Source organism: Oncorhynchus masou, chromosome 15, assembly GCF_036934945.1.
Source record: "Oncorhynchus masou masou isolate Uvic2021 chromosome 15, UVic_Omas_1.1, whole genome shotgun sequence".
Classification (NCBI taxonomy): domain Eukaryota; kingdom Metazoa; phylum Chordata; class Actinopteri; order Salmoniformes; family Salmonidae; genus Oncorhynchus; species Oncorhynchus masou.
The window spans coordinates 36,760,240-36,784,191 of record NC_088226.1 but is presented as its reverse complement, the minus strand read 5'-3'; the positions used below and the strand labels follow the sequence as shown (position 1 = coordinate 36,784,191).

At 42.4% G+C, this 23,952-nt stretch overlaps 1 protein-coding gene across 4 annotated transcripts in view; it reads right to left on the bottom strand.

Annotated features, from left to right (window-relative positions):
• LOC135556197 (rho GTPase-activating protein SYDE2-like) overlaps positions 1 to 23,952 on the bottom strand; it is a 90,553-nt gene that overhangs the window by 63,986 nt on the left and 2,615 nt on the right. The window lies entirely within an intron of this gene.

Genomic DNA, 23,952 nt, shown 5'->3' with positions numbered 1-23,952 from the left:
TGTGTCAGACTGTAGAGCAGGAGAGACTGAGGCTGCATCTGAAATGACATCCCATTGTCTGGTCAAAAGTAGTGCACTCTGTAGAGAAAAGGGTGCCATTTTGGACGTATTCTAACACTAGTATCTCACGCGACCATCTGCTTACTTGTGCCTCTTCATACAGGAGCCCTAACACAAAGAGATATCCAGGCAACTATCACTGTGGAAATTGTGGAGGCTGTTTTATAACCCTTATCACCACCTGTTGAATCATAGCCTCCCACTTGTTTCCTAAACCCAACATTTGATTAAATGATTCTATTTGCTTTGGGAGGATAACATTGTGTCTTTTCTCTTTCACACTCAACCACAAACACACTATTCGAAAACCAAACACGCCATCTCTCCTCACGGCTGTATTTCACTTCTGACAGTCAGAATGAAATGTGTGTTTTGTCAATATCCTCTTCTGTTCTATATTTTGACCAAACAAATGTTTTAATTACTACGCTACAAGCCCTGTACCGTACTGGCACATTTCTCTCCAATGACTTCCCATCTCGGAAATGTCTGCTTGGGGAATGTGCGAGCTCAAACCGAACAGGAGAGAGAGACGGGAATAGAGTGAGAGCGCCTCAAACACTCTACTCTCCTCAAACAGAGCGGAAAGAAAATCAGAAAAAAAACCCGCCGCCATGACAGCTGTGAAAATAGAAGAGCGAGGGATCAAGAGGAGGAGGAGATGGAGGGATGAGAATCATGGTTGGAGCAGTTGAAATATACTTAACAACTATATAAAACACAACAATTTCAAAGATTTTACCGAGTTACAGTTAATCTGTTGGTCACAGATACCCCCCAAAAAAGAAAAGGTTGTGAATCAGAAAACTAGTCAGTATACCGGTGACCACCATTTGCCTCATGCAGCACAACACATCTCCTTCGCATAGAGTTGATCAAGCTGTTGATTGTGGCCTGTGGAATGATGTCCCACTCCTCGTCAATGGCTGTGTGAAAGTTGCTAGATATTAGCAGGAACTGGCAGAGCACCCAAAAACACTCAATGGGTGACATGTCTGGTGAGTATGCAGGCCATGGAGGAACTGGGACATTTTCAACTTCCACTAATTGTGTACAGATCCTTGTGACATGGGGCCATGCATTATCATGCAAAAACATGATGTGATGGCAGGGGATGAATGGCACAACAATGAGCCTCAGGATCTCTTCATGGTATCTCTGTGCATTCAAATTGCCATCAATAAAATACAATTGTGTTTATTGTTCATAGATTATGCCTCTCAATACCATAACCCCACCGCCACCATGGGGCACTTAGTTCACATCGTTGACATCAGCAAACCGCTTGCCCACACAACACCATAAACGTGATCTGCGGTTGTGAGGCCAGATGGACGTACTGCCAAATCCTCAAAAACGACGTTGGAGGCGGCTTATGGTAGAGAAATTAACATTTAATTATCTGGCAATAGCTCTGGTGGACATTCCTGCCGTAAGCATCCCAATTGCATGCCTCCTCAAAACTTGAGCCATCTGTGGCATTGTATTGTGCGACAAACATTTGAGGGATATTTTATTGTCCCCAGCACAAGGTGTTCAATCAGCCGCTTGATATGCCACACCTGTCATGTGGATGGATTATCTTGGCAAAGGAGAAATGGTCACCAACAGGGATGTAGACAAGTTTGTTCACCAAATTTGAGAGAAATAAGCTTTGTGTGTATGAAACAATACTGGGATCCTTTATTGCAGCTCATGAAACATGGGACCAACACTTTACATGTTGCGTTATATTTTTGTTCAGTGTAATAAGTACAGCCAGTGGCAATACGAACATAAATAGGAACTGATGAAAGGTGGCGATGTGGTGGCTTCTGGCTTGATATTCCTCAAAGGGTTCAGAGAGTTACATCCCCATTCAACACAACAAGAGAAGGGGTGTCTGTCTGTACAGCTCGCAGCTCTGTGTGTACAGTTTACCTAGCAGATAGTAAAAAGACTCTTACAAGTCGCAAAGTAATTAACCCTGCAAATCATGCCAAGATTGTCTGTCTGACAGGTCCTGTTTTTCTGCTGGGAGTGTTGACAAGCCATGGGCTGATGAGCAGATGCTGCCTGCTGGGAGAGAAAGAGAAAAACCGTCCAGCTGGATCCTGCTGCTACGCACATGGCATGACAGTCTTCTCCTCTCTCAGCCTAGATGAGCTCTCCATAGGACACGCTAATGACAAGTTCTCGTTTCCTTAAGGAAACAGATTTCATGTCAGCCAGTCTACAACCAACAAATAAGAGACTGGCTGCCGAGAATATTTCACATATAAAACAAAAATACATACACTACCGTTCAAATGTTTGGGGTCACTTGATTCTGGCCATTTTGGGCCTGTAATCAAACCCACAAATGCTGATGCTCCAGATGCTCAACTAGTCTAATGAAGGCCAGCTTTATTGCTTCTTTAATCAGAACAGCAGTTTTTAGCTGTACTAACAATTGCAAAAGGGTTTTCTAATGATCAATTAGCCTTTTACAATTATAAAAACTTGTATTAGCTAACAACGTATTTTTCAACATTCGGAAAATATACCTTTTCAGCTTCCTGGAAAATATATATTTAAAACATATGGAAAATACCATTTCACCTTTCATCCAGAAGCTAAATTGGACTTAACTTCAACATCTGGAAATTACGTATTTTAGATGTCTTGCTTACGGGGACTATTCTAGTTTTGCGGGGGCAACATTTGTTGGTCTCACCTATGGCGGCAGAATGGCAAAGATCAGCCCTGGCTGTTTCCGGTTCCGGGTTGGAGCGAGCGGTCGCATCTACACTTCGGTCCGCAGATAGTATAACTTTTCATTACATTTCATTATAGTTTCATTATAGTACAACGGTTTGATTTGTCTAATCTTAGCAATTTCTTCGTAGCTAGCTACATAGCCGTCTTTGTATCAAAGATAATTTGCTTAATTATCGTATTTCGTCGTACTAACGTAGTCTACACTGCTTTCTGCCCAGCAGCTAGCTAACGTCCACTAGCACAGCAGCTAGCTAACGTCCACTAGCACTGTAGAAACTATTACACTCAACGACTCGATTAGTGTAGTGTTAGCTAGCTACATAGTTGTCTTTGCGGTCTTCGTATCCAAGGTAATTGTGTAGTTTAGAGTGTGTAGACTTAGAGTGATTATCTAAATTTACCGAGGTTAGCTAGCCAGCTATTTGTCGTCCTTAACGTAGGAGTCACTGCTAGCTAGCTAGCCAACAGCTAGCCAACGTCTTCCGAATTGAACTTCAACAACCCGGTCAACATTCCGCCTCGCTCCACAGGTAGTATCACATTTTCATTTCACTTCATTACAGTACAACGGTTTGATTTGTTTGATCGTAGCTAGCTAGCTACATAGCCGTCTTTGTTCTAAGACAATTGTGTAGTCTGGAGCGATTTTCTAGGTTAGCTAGCCAGCTATTGTCGTTCTTTTAACGTAACGTTACGTAATCAACACTGCTAGCTAGCCAGCTAGCCCCGAATAGCAGCACTGTAGAAACTATTACACTCGACGGAACGACTTGATTAGTGTAGTGTCAACAACGTAGCCACTGCCAGCTAGCCTACTCCAGCAGTACTGTATCATTTCAATCATTTTAGTCAATAAGATTCTTGCTACGTAAGCTTAACGTTCTGAACATTCGATAAGTGTAGTCCACTTGTCATTCCAATCTCCTTTGCATTAGCGTAGCCTCTTCTGTAGCCTGTCAACTATGTGTCTATCTATCCCTGTTCTCTCCTCTCTGCACAGACCATACAAACGCTCCACACCGCGTGGCCGGCCACCCTAATCTGGTGGTCCCAGCGCGCACGACCCACGTGGAGTTCCAGGTCTCCGGTAGCCTCTGGAACTGCCGATCTGCGGCCAACAAGGCAGAGTTCATCTCAGCCTATGCCTCCCTCCAGTCCCTCGACTTCTTGGCACTGACGGAAACATGGATCACCACAGACAACACTGCTACTCCTACTGCTCTCTCTTCGTCCGCCCACGTGTTCTCGCACACCCCGAGAGCTTCTGGTCAGCGGGGTGGTGGCACCGGGATCCTCATCTCTCCCAAGTGGTCATTCTCTCTTTCTCCCCTTACCCATCTGTCTATCGCCTCCTTTGAATTCCATGCTGTCACAGTTACCAGCCCTTTCAAGCTTAACATCCTTATCATTTATCGTCCTCCAGGTTCCCTCTGAGAGTTCATCAATGAGCTTGATGCCTTGATAAGCTCCTTTCCTGAGGATGGCTCACCTCTCACAGTCCTGGGCGACTTTAACCTCCCCACGTCTACCTTTGACTCATTCCTCTCTGCCTCCTTCTTTCCACTCCTCTCCTCTTTTGACCTCACCCTCTCACCTTCCCCCCCTACTCACAAGGCAGGCAATACGCTCGACCTCATCTTTACTAGATGCTGTTCTTCCACTAACCTCATTGCAACTCCCCTCCAAGTCTCCGACCACTACCTTGTATCCTTTTCCCTCTCGCTCTCATCCAACACTTCCCACACTGCCCCTACTCGGATGGTATCGCGCCGTCCCAACCTTCGCTCTCTCTCCCCCGCTACTCTCTCCTCTTCCATCCTATCATCTCTTCCCTCTGCTCATACCTTCTCCAACCTATCTCCTGATTCTGCCTCCTCAACCCTCCTCTCTTCCCTTTCTGCATCCTTTGACTCTCTATGTCCCCTATCCTCCAGGCCAGCTCGGTCCTCCCCTCCCGCTCCGTGGCTCGACGACTCACTGCGAGCTCACAGAACAGTGCTCCGGGCAGCCGAGCGGAAATGGAGGAAAACTCGCCTCCCTGCGGACCTGGCATCCTTTCACTCCCTCCTCTCTACATTTTCCTCCTCTGTCTCTGCTGCTAAAGCCACTTTCTTCCACTCTAAATTCCAAGCATCTGCCTCTAACCCTAGGAAGCTCTTTGCCACCTTCTCCTCCCTCCTGAATCCTCCTCCCCCTCCCCCCTCTCTGCAGATGACTTCGTCAACCATTTTGAAAAGAAGGTCGACGACATCCGATCCTCGTTTGCTAAGTCAAACGACACCGCTGGTTCTGCTCACACTGCCCTACCCTGTGCTCTGACCTCTTTCTCCCTCTCTCTCCAGATGAAATCTCGCTTCTTGTGACGGCCGGCCGCCCAACAACCTGCCCGCTTGACCCTATCCCCTCCTCTCTTCTCCAGACCATTTCCGGAGACCTTCTCCCTTACCTCACCTCGCTCATCAACTCATCCCTGACCGCTGGCTACGTCCCTTCCGTCTTCAAGAGAGCGAGAGTTGCACCCCTTCTGAAAAAACCTACACTCGATCCCTCCGATGTCAACAACTACAGACCAGTATCCCTTCTTTCTTTTCTCTCCAAAACTCTTGAACGTGCCGTCCTTGGCCAGCTCTCCCGCTATCTCTCTCAGAATGACCTTCTTGATCCAAATCAGTCAGGTTTCAAGACTAGTCATTCAACTGAGACTGCTCTTCTCTGTATCACGGAGGCGCTCCGCACTGCTAAAGCTAACTCTCTCTCCTCTGCTCTCATCCTTCTAGACCTATCGGCTGCCTTCGACACTGTGAACCATCAGATCCTCCTCTCCACCCTCTCCGAGTTGGGCATCTCCGGTGCGGCCCACGCTTGGATTGCGTCCTACCTGACAGGTCGCTCCTACCAGGTGGCGTGGCGAGAATCTGTCTCCTCGCCACGCGCTCTCACCACTGGTGTCCCCCAGGGCTCTGTTCTAGGCCCTCTCCTATTCTCGCTATACACCAAGTCACTTGGCTCTGTCATAACCTCACATGGTCTCTCCTATCATTGCTATGCAGACGACACACAATTAATCTTCTCCTTTCCCCCTTCTGATGACCAGGTGGCGAATCGCATCTCTGCATGTCTGGCAGACATATCAGTGTGGATGACGGATCACCACCTCAAGCTGAACCTCGGCAAGACGGAGCTGCTCTTCCTCCCGGGGAAGGACTGCCCGCTCCATGATCTCGCCATCACGGTTGACAACTCCATTGTTTCCTCCTCCCAGAGCGCTAAGAACCTTGGCGTGATCCTGGACAACACCCTGTCGTTCTCAACTAACATCAAGGCGGTGGCCCGTTCCTGTAGGTTCATGCTCTACAACATCCGCAGAGTACGCCCCTGCCTCACACAGGAAGCGGCGCAGGTCCTAATCCAGGCACTTGGCTGGGCTCCCTGCCTGTGCCATTAAACCCCTACAACTCATCCAGAACGCCGCAGCCCGTCTGGTGTTCAACCTTCCCAAGTTCTCTCACGTCACCCCGTTCCTCCGCTCTCTCCACTGGCTTCCAGTTGAAGCTCGCATCCGCTACAAGACCATGGTGCTTGCCTACGGAGCTGTGAGGGGAACGGCACCGCAGTACCTCCAGGCTCTGATCAGGCCCTACACCCAAACAAGGGCACTGCGTTCATCCACCTCTGGCCTGCTCGCCTCCCTACCACTGAGGAAGTACAGTTCCCGCTCAGCCCAGTCAAAACTGTTCGCTGCTCTGGCCCCCAATGGTGGAACAAACTCCCTCACGACGCCAGGACAGCGGAGTCAATCACCACCTTCCGGAGACACCTGAAACCCCACCTCTTCAAGGAATACCTAGGATAGGATAAAGCAATCCTTCTCACCCCCCCCTTAAATGATTTAGATGCACTATTGTAAAGTGGCTGTTCCACTGATGTCAGAAGGTGAATTTCACCAATTTGTAAGTCGCTCTGGATAAGAATGACTTAAATGTAAATGTCTATAGGTCAGGCACTATTGTGCCCTATTCAGACAGGATTTGTTTTTCTGGGGGAGGTCAGGTAATGTAATTATGTGCACGAGCATAAAACACCACATCTGTCATTTTTGTCACATCCGAATCTAACATGTCAGTAATTTGATAAACACTTTGATGTTCTGTGGTGATCGCTGCAGCAGTGAGACAATGGGTGCTAGTCACAGTCACTCGCTATCTTTATTTATTTTTTTTAAAGCGCAGCAAGTCTGTGCTTGCCCAGCAAAATCAAAATCAATTGCTGGTCAGACACCCTCAAGTAATTTGTGTCTTAATTATGTGTGCTTAAAGCATCAGACAAACTCAGTGAATATAGTTGATTAAAACACATAGGATGTGTCAATATATGGAAAAATACATGTCCAAAAATGTCAACCAATCAAATGAACAGACAGCCCTACTTCATAATACACTCTTATCTCCATACGAGAACACACATACATTAAAGAGGGAACCACTTCAATTCAAAAAGTCTGACTCTGCACACTTCAAGGATACCAAAAATCTTAGAAAGTGCTTCGCCACATTATATTTACTATAACGAAGCAAGAAGCACGCCAGGAATCTGTTTACAGTGAGCGAGCCAGCAGTGTGTTAGTATTAGCTCAGCTTAAGCTCATATCCTCTTGGAAGGGATGGTGTGTTTACTTTAGCTTGTGCTAAGTTTAGGGACTGGCCTGTTAGCTTTAGCAGGTGCTGAGTAAAGGAGATGTCCTGTTAGATTTAGCAGGTGCAGACTAAAGTTCCACGAAATGAGTGTATTTTGTGTCTCTGATATTGAAATGTTTTATATGAAAAAAGACTTGCTAAAGTGTCAAAATTCAGACATGTTCCTCTGTGCATCCAGTGACTTCTTTTTTGGCACGGTTACAGTCAACCTGTTCATTTATTAAGGAACTTAATATGGTATTTGTTTAATTGAACCTTGAGACAGGAAAACGTGTTTTTTATTAAGTTGTGCTCTTTATGACAGAATGTTAAAATCAGGTGAAATAGAACTGGTTTTTCTCATTAACAGGATTCTAGACTGCGACTGTTTGACTTAAAGAATAACTCAGACTCCAGCCACCCAACCAACCCACAGACTGTGCTCTCTACTACCGCATGGCAGTGGAGTAAAGTACTTCATTACAAATACTTTAAAGTTCTACTTGTTGTTTTTTGGGGTATTTATGTGAGACAACTTTTACTTAACTACATCCCTAAAGAAAATGTACTTTACACCATACATTGTCCCTGACACTCAAAAGTACTTGTTACATTTTGAATGGCTAGCAGGACAGGAAGATCGTGAAATGAATGCACTTATCAAGAGAACATCCCTGGTCATCCCTATTGCCTCTGATCTGTCGGACTCACTAAACACAAATGCGTCATTTATAAATTGTGTTGGAGTGTGCCCCTAGCTATCCATAAATTAAAACAAATACTTTTACTCAAGTATGACAATTGGGTACTTTTTCCACCACTGCTGTTGTGGTGCCATATTCTTTCCATTTTTTAAATAATGGATTTAATGAAGTCCAAAGTTTCAGATATTTTTTTATAACCCAACCCTGATGTGTACTTCTCCTCTCCTTGGTCTTCATGGTGCCACTTGCTTGGTGGTACCCCTTTGCTTTGTGGTGTTACAGACTCTGGGGCCTTTCAGAACAGGTGTAAAAAATACTGAGATCATGTGACAGATCATGTGACACTTAGATTGCACACAGGTGGACTTTATTTAACTAATTATGTGCCTTCTGAAGGTAATTGGTTGCACCAGATCTTATTTAGGGGCTTCATAGCAAATGGGGTGAATACATATGCACCCACCACTTTTCCGTTTTTGAAACAAGTTATTTTTTTCATTTCACTTCACCAATTTGGACTTTTTGTGTATGTCCATTATATGAAATCCAAATAAAAATTCATTTAAATTACAGGTTGTAATGCAACAAAATAGGAAAAACGCCAAGGGGGATGAATACTTTTGCAAGGCACTGTAAATCCATTTAATATACACCATCACAATGAATCCATTATTTATTTCAGGCAGGTCTAAAGAAACATTATGATATGAAGAAAATGTATATCAGAAGAACAGAATAACATCCCACTGGGCAAATACGTCATTTCAACATCCAGTTTTGAATTACATTTGGTTGAGTTGTCAACTGAACTGAATTCAACATGAAATCAACAAAACATTTCACCATGTCATTGGATTTAGGTTGAAAGTTAGGTGATAAAAAGACAAAATGCCCTTATGTTGATGACTTTTTGCAAATCCAATTAGTTTTCCACATTGGGTACATGTCGTCACATAGATTTTTGGGGTTGAAATGACGTGGTGGAAATAACATTGATGAACCAGATTTTTCCCAGAGGGATATTCTGAGTTGGCCTACTGTATGTTATCTGGCTATGCACCATGCCAATGGCAGCATAGGCTAGTTAATTTAGCAGACAGGATATGCTTATAAATTCCATGCCATTATTTCATATTATATGATTTTATAGTAAGAAGAATATAACTGAACATAAATTAATAAAATAGAAAGGATATTGTTTAGAGGTCGACCAATTATGATTTTTAAACGCCAATACCGATACCGATTATTGGAGGACCATAAAAGTCGCTACCGATTAATCGGACGATTTTTTAAAATGTATTTATTTATTTGTAATAATGACAATTACAACAATACTGAATGAACACTTTTAGTTTAACTTAATATAATACATCAATAAAATCAATTTAGCAAATAAATAATCAAACATATTCAATTTGGTTTAAATAATGCAAAAACAAAGTGTTGGAGAATAAAGTCAAAATGCAATATGTGCCATATAAAAAAGCTAATGTTTAAGTTCCTTGCTCAGAACATGAGAACATATGAAAGCTGGTGGTTCCTTTTAACATGAGTCTTCAATATTCCCAGGTAAGAGGTTTTAGGTTGAAGAGATTATAGGAATTCTAGGACTATTTCTCTCTATACCATTTGTATTTCATATACCTTTGACTATTGGATATTCTTATAGGCACTTTAGTATTGCCAGTGTAACAGTATAGCTTCCGTCCCTCTCCTCGCCCATACCTGGGCTCGAACCAGGAACACATCGACAAAAGTTACCCACGAAGCATCGTTACCCATCGCTCCACAAAAGCCGCGGCCCCTGCAGATCAAGGGGAACTACTTCAAGGTCTCAGAGCGAGTGACGTCACCGATTGAAAAGCTATTAGCGCGCACCTCGCTAACTAGCTCGGTAGTTGATAGGCTTGAAGTCATAAATAGCTCAATGCTTGAAGCACAGCGAAGAGCTGCTGGCAAACACACTAAAGTTCTGTTCGAATGAATGCTTACGAACCTGCTGCTGCCTACCACCGCTCAATCAGACTGCTCTATCAAATAATATACTTAATTATAACATAATAACACACAGAAATATGAGCCTTAGGTCATTAATATGGTCAAATCCGGAGACTATCATTTCGAAAACAAAACGTTTATTCTTTCAGTGAAATACGGAACCGTTCCGTATTTTATCTAACGGGTGGCATCCATAAATCTAAATATTCCTGTTACATTGCACAACCTTCAATGTTATGTCATAATTACATAAAATTCTGGTAGATTAGTTCGCAACGAGCCAGGCGGCCCTAAGTGTTGCATACACCCTGACTGTTGCACAGAGTGCAATCTGTTGTGTGCAATCAACGCAAGAGAAGCAGCCAATGGCATTGATGTTTATGGTTAGGTACATTCGTGCAACGATTGTGCTTTTTTCGCGAATGCGCTTTTTTAATCATCCCCTTCACACAGTTCGCAATGAGCCAGGCGGCCCAAACTGCTGCATATACCCTGACTCTGTTGCACAGAACGCAAGAGAAGTGAAACAATTTCCCTAGTTAAAAGAAATTCATGTTAGCAGGCAATATTAACTAAATATGCACGTTTAAAAATATATACTTGTGTATTGATTTTAAGAAAGGCGTTGATGTTTATGGTTAGGCACACATTGGTGCAACGACAGTGCTTTTTTCGCGAATGCGCTTGTTAAATCAAACGTTTGGCAAAGTATGCTATGATTCAATGATAAATTAACAGGCACCGCATCGATTGTGTGCAACGCTGGACAAGCTAGATAAACTAGTAATATCAAACATGTGTAGTTAACTAGTGATTATACTAGTAAGATTGATTGTTTTTTATAAGATATGTTTAATGCTAGCTAGCACCTTACCCTGGCTCCTTGCTGTACTCGCATAACAGGTAGTCAGCCTGCCACGCAGTCTCCTCGTCGAGTGCAATGTAATTGGCCATGATCGGTGTACAAAAATGCAGATTACCGATTGTTATGAAAATATGAAATCAGCCCTAATTAATCGGCCATTCCGATTAATCGGTCGACCTCTAATATTGTTCCCTTTCCCCAGCGAGTGTGCATAAAAGCTACAGTAAAACTTAAATTAAACGCAGAGTCTCAAATAGCAGCTTATCCCTTTTAATAAATGCCTGTTTAAAATAAACACCGGGTCTAAATGAATTACCATGATTTGTTTATGATGTTTAATGTTTGATTTGTCACATTAAATAAATCAGTAATGATTTTTTTTTAGATGATGGCAATCATCAGTTTTTATCGGCTGTAAGAAACTGATAGTCATTGGCTGCTAACAGCTGAGAACTGTTAGCTAACTGTCATGCACAAAACCAGTCAAAGAGGAGAATAATTATTGTCAAGGAATTTTTATTTATACTAAGATACTAAGACAAAAGAAACGTGACAGTGTGTAAATAATTACGCATTAGTGCAGGATGAAGAAATTGACTAAAATGCTGGATGTGAATGCTGGAATAAAACAATTAACTATGCAAATGAACAAAAGCTGTGTGCATTAAGGAAATAAACAGCTGGCTCAAATAGAAGTCTGTCTCTATTAAGTGCCTGTTTTGTTCAGTGATTCAAGCAAATAAATGCCCAGACTATTAATTTCAGTTTTACGGTATGTTGAGTGTAAAAGTCCTCATTTGAAACTGCTCCTTTTACGCTAGATTTAGAGTCATTTTTCAACTTTAGTTGTGAATGATACAAACCTTAGAATGTCTTAGTAATCAAAACATATATGGACTGCATGATGTGCCTATATAGATGATTGGGAAAAAGTCACAAAAAAAGCTTGCACTCTGTTCCTTCAGGCTGCACATGCTGTTCTCCCATTTGGGGTGGCAGGGTGGCCTAGTAACCGGAAGGTTGCAAGTTCAAATCCCCGAGCTGACAAGGTACAAATCTGTTGTTCTGCCCCCTGAACAGGCAGTTAACCCACTGTTCCTAGGCCGTCATTGAAAATAAGAATTTGTTCTTAACTGACTTGCCTAGTTAAATAAAGGTTTAAAAAAAGGTGAGAATTGATTAATGACCGTTCCACAGGTTGCATGTTTATGAATTGTTTATGGTTCATTGAGCAAGCATTGGGAAACAGTGTTTAAACCCTTTACAATGAAGATCTGTGAAGTTATTTGGATTTTTACAAATGATATTTGAAAGACAGGTTCCTGCAAAAATTGACGTTTATTTATTTTTTTGCTGAGTTTATATAGGCCTATGCATAAGCTCCAATATATTTATAGATGTTCTACATGAGACGTTTTAAACGCTTTTAATTAATCATCACCTTTCAACGCGGTGTCTATTCCGGTGCTTGGCTTTGAAACAAGATCCACAACAACTACGTTTTCCACTCAGTTTCAAGCTGTTGTTGGACTTCTTTCTTGAAATTGATCCATCACAGTGAGGTCAAACAATGTAGCCTAACGATACGTTTTAAAAGTGTGAAACTGTTTTGATGAAAAGTGTTTTATGTGATTTTCGAGTGCATTTGTATCATGAGAATGAAGGGACAAGAGCGCGTTAGCGAGTTGGGTACTTCCCTCGCATCAGCGCCATTTGTGTACAGTGCGAATAGGAGGAGATTACCGTGACTCAGTGGTCAAGTAGAATTGGACTGCGGTCATGCGTCATGACTGCCGGTGTGGCAGTAATACGGTAACCGCAACAGCCCTAGTCTTAGCTCAAGTTGAATTAGAGGCAGCAGTCTTACAGCCCAGTGTGAGTTGAACTGGTCACTGCAGAGCTGTCTCCTATAAGGGGTCTTTCATTAAGAGAGAGGGATCGTGCGCCAACACGTAGAACATTCCAGACCACAGCTCCTCTAGATTTACAACCTTCTCCTAGACCTCCATCACACACTGCACGGCACAACCTTCCCCTAACACTACTCCTTCCCTTTGCTACTATCTACTGTACCATCGCACTCAAACTGTAAACGCATATGCCTTTCGTATCAACATACTATGCTTTGAAAATAAAAAAATACTCTGGTTGTAGGACACCACCTTTGCCATGGAGCCTCAAGCAGGAAAGAACCAAATGAAAAATAACTTCTGCGTGTTCTAGAAAAGTTACTCCTATCATCCATCAACTCAGTAAGCTGTGTGAGAACTAAAGAAATTGTGAAAAATATTTAAACTGGGTCGACCCCAACACCAGCGTGTGAGCGCAGTATGAGTGTGAGCACGGTGTGTGTGCGCTGTCTCTGTGTGTGTGTGTATACCCTGATAACAGTAGTTATCCTGAGGCTTCATTCGACCTGGGCTGCTATTTGGCGTGAGAATCTGGTGACCTTCACCACCAGTGTCCAGCATGGTCTCCACACACACACATACAAACAGACAGACAGACACACAGTGCAGGCCAATTAAAAGTCACGCAGAGTGAGTGCTGTACCACTGTGTCTCAGAGAGTGTCCTTCCTGCCCAATGAACATTCAAGACCTTAGGGGTAACAGATGGCCTGGTTAAATAACACACTGGTGTGTGTGTGTGTCAGTCAGTCCTCTTCCATGCAATCACATGACCCTGCCACCCTGTTGCAAGGGTGAGAATTGGAAACAGTTTCACCCTCCTGTTCACATATAATTCAAGAGAAAAGAACCAGAATAATTCCATCCACCTTTCCATTGTTCCTATTCTCTCCTGCCTATTCATTCATACAGCTATTTCCTTTTCTTTGGAATCTTAAACAACAAAAACCCCAAAACAGACAGATAGCTTCCTGACTAAGTCATCAGATGAAAATGAAGATGCCGGTGCTTAACTTTGACTTGGAGAGTATCGTATGATTCATATTTGAGTCATCTTCTACATTAAGATGTCTGGCTCTGCCACCCTGGTGCCTCCTCTACCTCATTCATCACCTGATCTGTCATTAGCATCACCAGCATTACATAAATCTATCCACTTACACAAACAGCAGACAAGAGGAAGCATTGTACCTGGTAACCTGGAACTGGTGCTGTGTATGTTTGTGTGAGAAAACCACGCGGCTCAGTAACAAGACTTGGCGTGATACAGACACTGAGAGCGACAGTCTTAACAACATGACTTAACAGTGGAGGGAAGTAGGTAAAGAGGATCAGATGACATATTTCCTTCCTTTTTGATTTTGTAGCCACTTTAATAGATTAACAAGAGCAAGGGAGATCACTTTACCCTGGGTTATGTGTTATGGCAAAAGGGCTATGCCACCATTTTGCAAAGCATCAGCTCTTAAGAGCAGATATGTCACCTTTATAAAGTATGTGAAACATCTATTATTTGTGAAACATCTATGTCAAGGGTTTATGAAGCCTTTACGACCTTACAAGTTATATAGCGTGACCACGGACAAATATTACAAGGGAAACAGACTGAGCCACAGACGGAGGCATGACAGGAACTGAGAAAAGGAGAGGCAGGGATACAGAGAAAGTCTCATTTTCAAAGTTCAAAGAGCAGGTGGGTGTTTTACCCTGCTGGCTAGCATGGGTGTACGGTGCATTCAGGAAAGCATTCAGACTGCTTGACCTTTCCCACATTTTGTTAGGTTACAGCCTTATTCTAAATGTTATGAAATTGTTTATTTTCCCCCTCGTCAATCTACACACAATATACCGCATAATGACAAAGCAAAAACAGGTTTTTAGACATTTTTGCAAATGTATAAAAAATAAAAAAAATAAAAAAATCACATTTACATAAGCATTCAGACCCTTTAATCGGTACTTTGTTGAAGCACCTTTGGCAGCAATTACAGCCTTGAGTCTTCTTGGGTATGACGCTAGAAACTTGGCACAACTGTATTTGGGGCGTTTCTCCCATTCTTCTCTGCAGATCCTCTCGAGCTGTCAGGCTGGATGGGGAGCGTCGCTGCGTCACAGCTATTTTCAGGTCTCTCCAGAGATGTTCGATCAGGTTCAAGTCCGGGCACTGTCTGGGCCACTCAAGGACATTCAGAGACTTGTCCCGAACCCACTCCTGCATTGTTGTAGCTGTGTGCTTAGGGTTGTTGTTCTGTTGGAAGGTGAACGTTCGCCACAGTCTGAGGTCCTGAGCACTCTGGAGCAGGTTTTCATCAAGGAGCTCTCTGTACTTGGCGCACTTTCTTCTTTCCCTCGATCCTGACTAGTCTCCCAGTCGCTGCCGCTGAAAAACATCCCCACAGCATGATGCTGCCACCACCACCATGCTTCAACATAGGGATGGTGCAAGGTTCTCTCCAGACGTGACACTTAGCATTCAGGCCAAAGAGTTCAATCTTGAGTTCATCCGACCAGAGAATCTTGTTTCTCATGGTCTGAGAGTCCTTTAACTGCCTTTTGGCAAACTCCAAGTGGGCTGTCATGTGAATTAGGGATGGCACGATATATTGGTGAACATATCGGAATCAGACGATATTAGCTAAAAATGACAACATCGTATCAACCCGATGTCTAGTTTAACGCCGTTGTGCAAAACCGATGTCTAAGCTGACGTGCATACCTATATAACGTAATGTCAAAGCTGACGTGCATACCTATATAACGTAAGTACATGAAGTAATGACGCCACGTAAAACTTTGCGCTACACGTGCAACACAGCATTCCTAACCTAGCCCACAATGTCTGCTGTGTGGAGCAGTCAACAAGTCGCGCAGTCATTTGAAAGAGAAAGAACATTTCAGTGAGACAACTCAAAGGCAAAACCCATTAACGCCAAGATAATGTAATTCATTGTCCTTGTGTAACGGCTCTCGTTTGTAGAAGGAGAGGATCAAAGCGCAGCGTGGAAAGTGTTCATGATATTTATTATCAAAAAACACTCAAACAAAAATAACAAAGCGAAAAAGAAAGCGAACAGTTCCGTCAGGCACAGACAGATGTTGTCCTACCGGAGTTACACAGTGATAGCGTCACTGCTATTAGCGTCATGACATACTATGGAACGTAGTTTGGGTCAATGCTGGTCAAAAAGGATACACGTCAAATAACACGATTTGACCCGTTACATAAGCTTATAGAATGTTGTGTGTTCTGAATTTGCACGTGCAAGCCAAGCGCCACCACTACTATCAGTAGCACTGTCAAAGCTGTTCAAAAAAGTATGCAAACAAGCAAACACCTGCCACAAACGATGTGTTTACAATACTGTGTTAGTAATAAAGCATTATTTGTTCGACCGCAACTTCTGGGGTAGCTAGCTAACTTTAGCTTTGTACCTAGCTAGCACCAATACAACCAGCCTGAAAACAATGACCAGTGGAAACTGCAGTCATTTTCATTATTCTTAGCAATGATTTAGGAATCCTTTTGTGAGTAAGTATTAGCTAGGTAGCCACTTGTTGTTCGCCTATTGAAATTGAACTTCAGTTCATGAAAATAAATAGCTAGCCAGCTACTTAACCCTGTTGCCCAAAGCTAACATTATAAGCAGCCAGCTCGCTTCATCTGGCTAGTGAGGCTCGACCTGACTAAGGTTATGTGTTGTGAAGCTAGAAACAATAAGGATTTGGCACAATAGTGGAATTTGCAGCTTGCCTTCAAAATAAAAGTACCTATTTGAAAGTGATGCAGAAGGTTACAATTAGTGGAATCATGCCATATTTAGACTAGATAATGTTAAACAAGGTTGGAATTGGAAGCAATGAAACGGAGTATCAGTCTACTCGGTGTCACCCACAGAACACAACTGTGAAGAGTTTACGCAAATATGAGCACTGTAGCTCTTATTGCGGGACTGTGACTGTGTGAAATCACCTCCCCAGTCAGCCTATTGTGTGTAATGACATGTTTATTGCACTGTACAGCTTTACCTAAGGTTTGGGGATCAATGCAATGGGGTATCAGTCTACTCAATACCTCAAATATCTTTTCCCAACATGCTCCTCAGAGTTATCAGACTCCAAAACATCCTTGCAGTATTGTTTTTCCTCGGAAATAGTGTTTAATACACATAGATTGACAATAATTGTGGCTCAATTCACAGTTGTTTCAGAGTCCCCCAATAAGAGCTACGGCGCTAATGTTCTCTGGGTGTCACTGAGTAGACTGATACCCCATGTCATTGATCCACAATCCATAGGTAAGGCTATACGGTGAAATAAGTATGCCCCCAATGTAATTCTAAAGTATAATACATTCAGTGTGATTTCAACAGATTTTTGTCAAGTGAACAAATGATTGTCTTTTGTTGATTTTATATAACAACATTCCGACCTTGTTAAGCATGATCTATTCAATTATGGAACAATTCTACTATTAATTTGCATCACTGTCAAAGACATACTTTGATTTTGAAGACTAACAGCAAAGTCCACTATTGTGGCTAATCTTTATTGTGGCCAGCTTCACATAGATGGGTCCGTCCACCATTTAATCAAATAAGAACTGTCTTCACCTGCAAGACAACTTCACCAGCATCATAGCATAAGTATCGATGAATCGTTGTGACATATGAAATACGAGTGATAGTGTAATCAATGTGTAATAACTACGTAAAAAATATATGAACGTGTTAAATTATTATGTGACGTGCAGTCATATTCAGGTCCTGATTGGTCAACAAGCTTATTTGACACATCAAATTGTGTTATTTGACACGTCACATAGTGTTATTAGACACTCAAACAGTGTTATTTTACACATCAAATAGTGTTATTTGACACTCAAACAGTTTTATTTTACACATCAAATAGTGTTATTTGACACTCAAACAGTGTTATTTTACACATCAAATAGTGTCATTTAAAACTCATACAGTGTTATTTGACATGCATCTTTTTTGACACACAAAGACCCAAAACGGCGTTCCATAGAAATCCTGGTTAAGAATAAAACGACTGAAATACTGAACAATGAAACAGCATAGCAAATAAGTGAAAGAAATAGGTTTTGATTATGTTTTACTGGTAATGGGACATGTCAACAAAATAACTTTTTGGTCAGTGTGTGGTGTGTGTGTAACTTTTATTTAAGGAGGCAAGTCAGATAAGAATAAATTCTTACTTACAATGACAGCCTACCCCGGGCCAAACCTGGACGACGCTGAGCCAATTGTGTGCCGCCATACGTGAGCCCAATCACGGCCGGGTGTGATAGAGCCTGGATTCAAACCAGGGACTGTAGTGACACGTCTTGCACTGAAATGCATTGCCTTAGACTACTGTGTCCATGAGTGTGTGTTAACTATTTAACTGTACTAGAATGTTTAAAAGGCAGCTAAAATGTTAAATATCAGTTATAGGTATAATTTTTGGGGGGCAAGGAAAATATCAGATAACGGTATTGGCACATCACTAGTCTGAATACTTTCCGAATGCACTGTATACGGCCAAGTTATCATTACTAACTTTATTTATTCCTCGTGTTATTTTTTTCTATTCTTTTTCTATTTTTCTCTCTGCTTTGTTGGGAAGCTAAGGAAGCATTTCACTATTAGTCTACACCAGGGGTTTACAAAGCATGTGACAACTGTTTTGCAAAAGTAGTTGACTGCAAGTGTTACTCAAGGTTGAAAATGCATGGCACTACGTCAGACAGCAAGTGGCTGTCAGTTTGAAGGTGCTCAGTGTGGATTGTGAACGGCTCCGGCAACTTCACAAGCTGCTCTAGATTGGCCCAGTCGCGAGTCAGCAAGTTGGTCGGTGTGGGTTGCGAACGGGTCCGGCAACTTCACAAGCTGTTCTAGCTTGGTCCAGTCGCAAGTCAGCAAGTTGGTCGGTGTGGGTTGTGAACGGTCCGGCAACTTCACAAGCTGCTCTAGATTGGCCCAGTCACGAGTCAGCAAGTTGGTCGGTGTGGGTTGTGAACGGTCCGGCAACTTCACAAGCTGCTCTAGCTTGGTCCAGTCGCGAGTCAGCAAGTTGGTCGGTGTGGGTTGTGAATGGCTTCGGCAACTTCACAAGCTGCTCTAGCTTGGTCCAGTCGCGAGTCAGCAAGTTGGTCGGTGTGGGTTGCAAACGGGTCCGGCAACTTCACAAGCTGCTCTAGCTTGGTCCAGTCGCGAGTCAGCAAGTTGGTCGGTGTGGGTTGCGAACGGGTCCGGCAACTTCACAAGCTGTTCTAGCTTGGTCCAGTCACGCTCCGTGCTCGCCCTCTGATTTCTTCGCTGTTAGCTAGTGATAGCTAGTGATAGTGATACGCAAGCTACCCACTGGGCATAAACTGGTTTAATCAACGTTGTTACCACGTCATTTCAACAACAACAAAAATCTACGTGACCTTGGTCTCACTTCACACACGCATGCATGGCATGCACACACATGTGTACGTACACACAAACACGCACATATACACGCACACACACACGATAAGACATCTGACAACTTCTCACTAGTCTATTGTAACCTACTTCCCTAGACCCTCAGACTCACATCACTGTGAATAGCAAGTACAGTGTAGGTGATGAATCAGCAGAGGATTTTCACACTAGACTTTAAAACGACTGTAGTAAAATATAATTTACACTTCAAATCAAATTAATGATTTTCCTGACTTCAAAGTGAATTCTAATTTCCAATTTAAAAATCCAGGAGGGGGATTAAAAGGGATCGCTGTTATTGTCAGCCCAGACACATATAAACATCTACATAAATTAAGAGAGAGCCTATAAAAGGAGAGTTTACAGTCTGGTGGTAGCAATTGAGTCACGCTTTGAGAGGTTTGTGTATTTCTTTTTTAAAGTGAGTGAGTGAGTGAGTGAGTGAGTGAGTGAGAGAGAGAGAGAAAGAGAGAGAGAGAGAGAGAGAGAGAGAGAGAGAAAGAGAGAAAGAGAGAGAGAGAAAGAGAGAAAGAGAGAGAGAGAGAGAGAGAGAGAGAGAGAGAGAGAGAGAGAGAGAGAGAGAGAGAGGGAAAGAGAGAAAGAGAAAGAGAGAGAGGGAAAGAGAGAAAGAGAGAGAGAGAGAGAGAGAAAGAGGGAAAGAGAGAGAGAGAGAGAGAAAGAGAGAAAGAAAGGGAGAAAGAGAGATAGAGAGAAAAGAGAGAGAGACCCACAGGGGTAGAATAAGCTCTAGGGCTGACCTTGGTAAATACTTCATCACTCCCCATTTTGTTCATTCATACTGAGGAATTAAGTAACAGGGTGCAAACATGTTAAACAACATGAATGGCATTCTAAATATTCACTCCCAGGTCCTTTTAAAATGCAAGTTACCATGGAGATGTGGGTTGGGTAAACATATCTAGTAAGGAGGGGGGGGGCATGACAGCCCAATCCCCCCACTTTCTTCTTTCCTATCCCCAACAACAACCTACAGAGAGAGGAGGAATGAGGTGGAAACGGAGCTGCACTTCCTAACCTCCAGCCAAATGTATGACCATATTAGAGACACATATTTCCCTCAGATTACACAGATCCACAACGAATTTGAAAACAAACCCAATTTTGATAAACTCCCATATCTACTGGGTGAAATTCCAGTGTGCCATCACAGCAGCAAGATTTGTGACCTGTTGCCACAAGAAAAGGGCAAACGGTGAAGAACAAACACCATTGTAAATACAGCCGATATTTATGTTTATTTATTTTCCCTTTTATACTTGAACTATTTGGACATCATTACAACACTGTATGTAGACGTAATATAATATTTGAAATGTCTTTATTCTTTTGGAACTTCTGTGAGTGTAATGTTCACTGTTAATTTTTATTGTTTATTTCACTTTGGTTTATTATCTACTTCACTTGCTTTGGCAATGTTAACATTTGTTTCCCATGCCAATAAAGCCCTTGAATTGAATTGAGAGACACCTTCCGTTCCCAGGTTCCTGAGCTAGTCTTTTCTATACATCCCAGTTCGTACACAGCAGAAATAGCCTAGAGGCCTGTATCTCTCTCCCCTCTCTTTCTTACATTTACATTAACATTTAAGTCATTTGGCAGACGCTCTTATCCAGAGCGACTTACAAATTCTCATGTTTGTCAACTTCAACATGTATGGTTGGACAGTGGAAAAGCTCAGAAGTGATTGAACTTCTCTACGATGACAGAAGAAGAGAGTAGAGTATAAAAAGATGAATAGAGTGACAGAGATTGAAAAAAAGAGAAAGATGAGGAGAGATACAGACATGAGAGAGAGTAGAAAAAGAGAGAGTAGAAGGTTAGCAGCACCCCTCCCCTCTCTCTCTCTCACCCCCCCCCAAATAAATTCAATTTAAGGGCTTTATTGGCATGAGAAACATGTACTAACATTGCCAGAGCAAGCGAAGTAGATAATAAACAAAAGTGAAATAAAGACATTTCAAATGTCATATTATGTGCAAAAAAAAAGTACAAAAGGGAAGATAGAAAATATAAATCATATTTATGTTTGTCTAACGGTGTTGTCTTGTGGCAACAGGTCACAAATATTGCTGCCGTGTGATTGCACACTGTGAGGGAAATACGTGTCTCTAAAGACAAACAGAGAGGCCTTTCTGCTGCAGTCCAGAGATCACACTATTTCTAGCACTGCACCAGAGAGAGTCAACAACAGCACCCAGCATGTGGCCTAACGCCCTATTGGTTTACCCTGGACCAGACTCTCAACCCACCACACACACACACACACACACACACACACACACACACACACACACACACACACACACACACACACACACACACACACACACACACACACACACACACACACACACACACACACACACACACACACACACACACACACACACACACACACACCATGGAACAACAACCGGACATGAAAGGGATAGGTTTTCTAACATGGTAATATCAAAACAGGATATCCATTTGTGTTTATTATACAATGTTTTCATCTCAATTTTTTTCTGGTAAGCAACATTAAACATTAATACACATTATTATATTTATTGTTCAAGAGCCATTTTTATATATACAGTTGAAGTCGGATGTTTACATACACCTTAGCCAAATACATTTAAACTCAGTTTTTCACAATTCCTGGCATATAATCAGAGTAAAAATGTCCCTGTCTTAGGTCAGTTAGGATCACCACTTTATTTTAAGAATGTGAAATGTCAGAATAATAGTATAGAGAATGATTTATTTCAGCTTTAATATCTTTCATCACATTCCCAATGAGTCAGAAGTTTACATACACTCAATTAGTATTTGATAGCATTGCCTTTTAAATTGTTTAACTTGGTTCAAACGTTTCAGGTAGCCTTCCACAAGGTTCCCACAATAAGTTGGGTGACTTTTGGCCCATTCCTCCTGAAAGAGCTGGAGTCAGGTTTGTAGGCCTCCTTGCTTGCACACACTTTTTCAGTTCTGCCCACAAATTTTCTATAGTATTGAGATCAGGGCTTTGTGATGGCCACTCCAATACCTTGACTTTGTTGTCCTTAAGCCATTTTGCCACAACTTTGGAAGCATGCTTGGGGTCATTGTCCATTTGGAAGACCCATTTGCGACCAAGCTTTAACTTCCTGACTGATGTCTTGAGATGTTGCTTCAATATATCCACATCATTTTCCATCCTCATGATGCCATCTATTCTGTGACGTGCACCAGTCCCTCCTGCAGCAAAGCACCCCCACAACATAATTCTGCCACCCCCGTGCTTCACGGTTGGCATGGTGTTCTTCGGCTTGCAAGCCTCCCCCTTTTTCCTCCAAACATAACGATGGTCATTATGAACAAACATTTTTTTTTTCTTTCATCAGACCTGAGGACATTTCCCCAAAAAGTAGGATATTTGTCCCTACATGCAGTTGCAAATCGTAGTCTGGCTTTTTTATGGCGGTTTTATGAGAGGCCTTTCAGGTTATGTCAATATAGGACTCGTTTTACTGTGGATATAGATACTTTTGTACCTGTTTCCTCCAGCATCTTCACGAGGTCCATTGCTGTTGTTCTGGGATTGATTTGCACTTTTCGTACCAAAGTATGTTCATCTCTAGGAGACAGAACTCGTCTCCTTCCTGTGCGGTATGACGGCTGCATGGTCCCATGGTGTTTATACTTGCATACTATTGTTTGTACAGATGGACATGGTACCTTCAGGCGTTTGGAAATTGCTCCCAAGGATGAACCAGACATGTGGAGGTCTACAATCTTCTTTCTAATGTCTTGGCTGATTTCTTTTGATTTTCCCATAATGTGAAGCAAAGAGGCACTGAGTTTGAAGGTAGGCCTTGAAATATATCCACAGGTACACCTCCAATTGACTCAAATTATGTCAATTAGCCTATCAGAAGCTTCTAAAGCCATGACATTTTCTGGAATTTTCCAGGCTGTTTAAAGGCTTAGTGTATGTAAACTTCTGACCCACTGGAATTGTGATACAGTGAATTATAAGTGACATAATCTGTCTGTAAACAATTGTTGGAAAAATGACTTGTGTCATACACAAAGTAGATGTCCTAACCGACTTGCCAAACCTATAGTTTGTTAACAAGAAATTTGTGGAGTGGTTGAAAAATGAGTTTTAATGACTCCAACCTAAGTGTATGTAAACTTCCGACATCAACTATATCCACCACCACCACCAGTATCACCGTTATCAAGAGCATGAGACTACAGAGTGAGTTAGTGGTTATTGTTACTATTACAGCGTGACCCTCTATAACCCCGTGATGCGATAATCAGTGTTAAAATGTATCGTAAATTAGTGTGTGAAGGAGAAGAACCAGAACCCACCACAAGTTAGACTTTAGAGAATCCTACTAAGGAAAGCAAAGAGGCCGGTCAGACAGGCATTCATTCCGTCCCTTTGGTTTGCATCCAGAGGGGGGAGATTGAGACCACCACCACCAGACGAAGTAGTTTAATATGGGTGAAAGAGGTTTGAGGAGGACAACAGGTG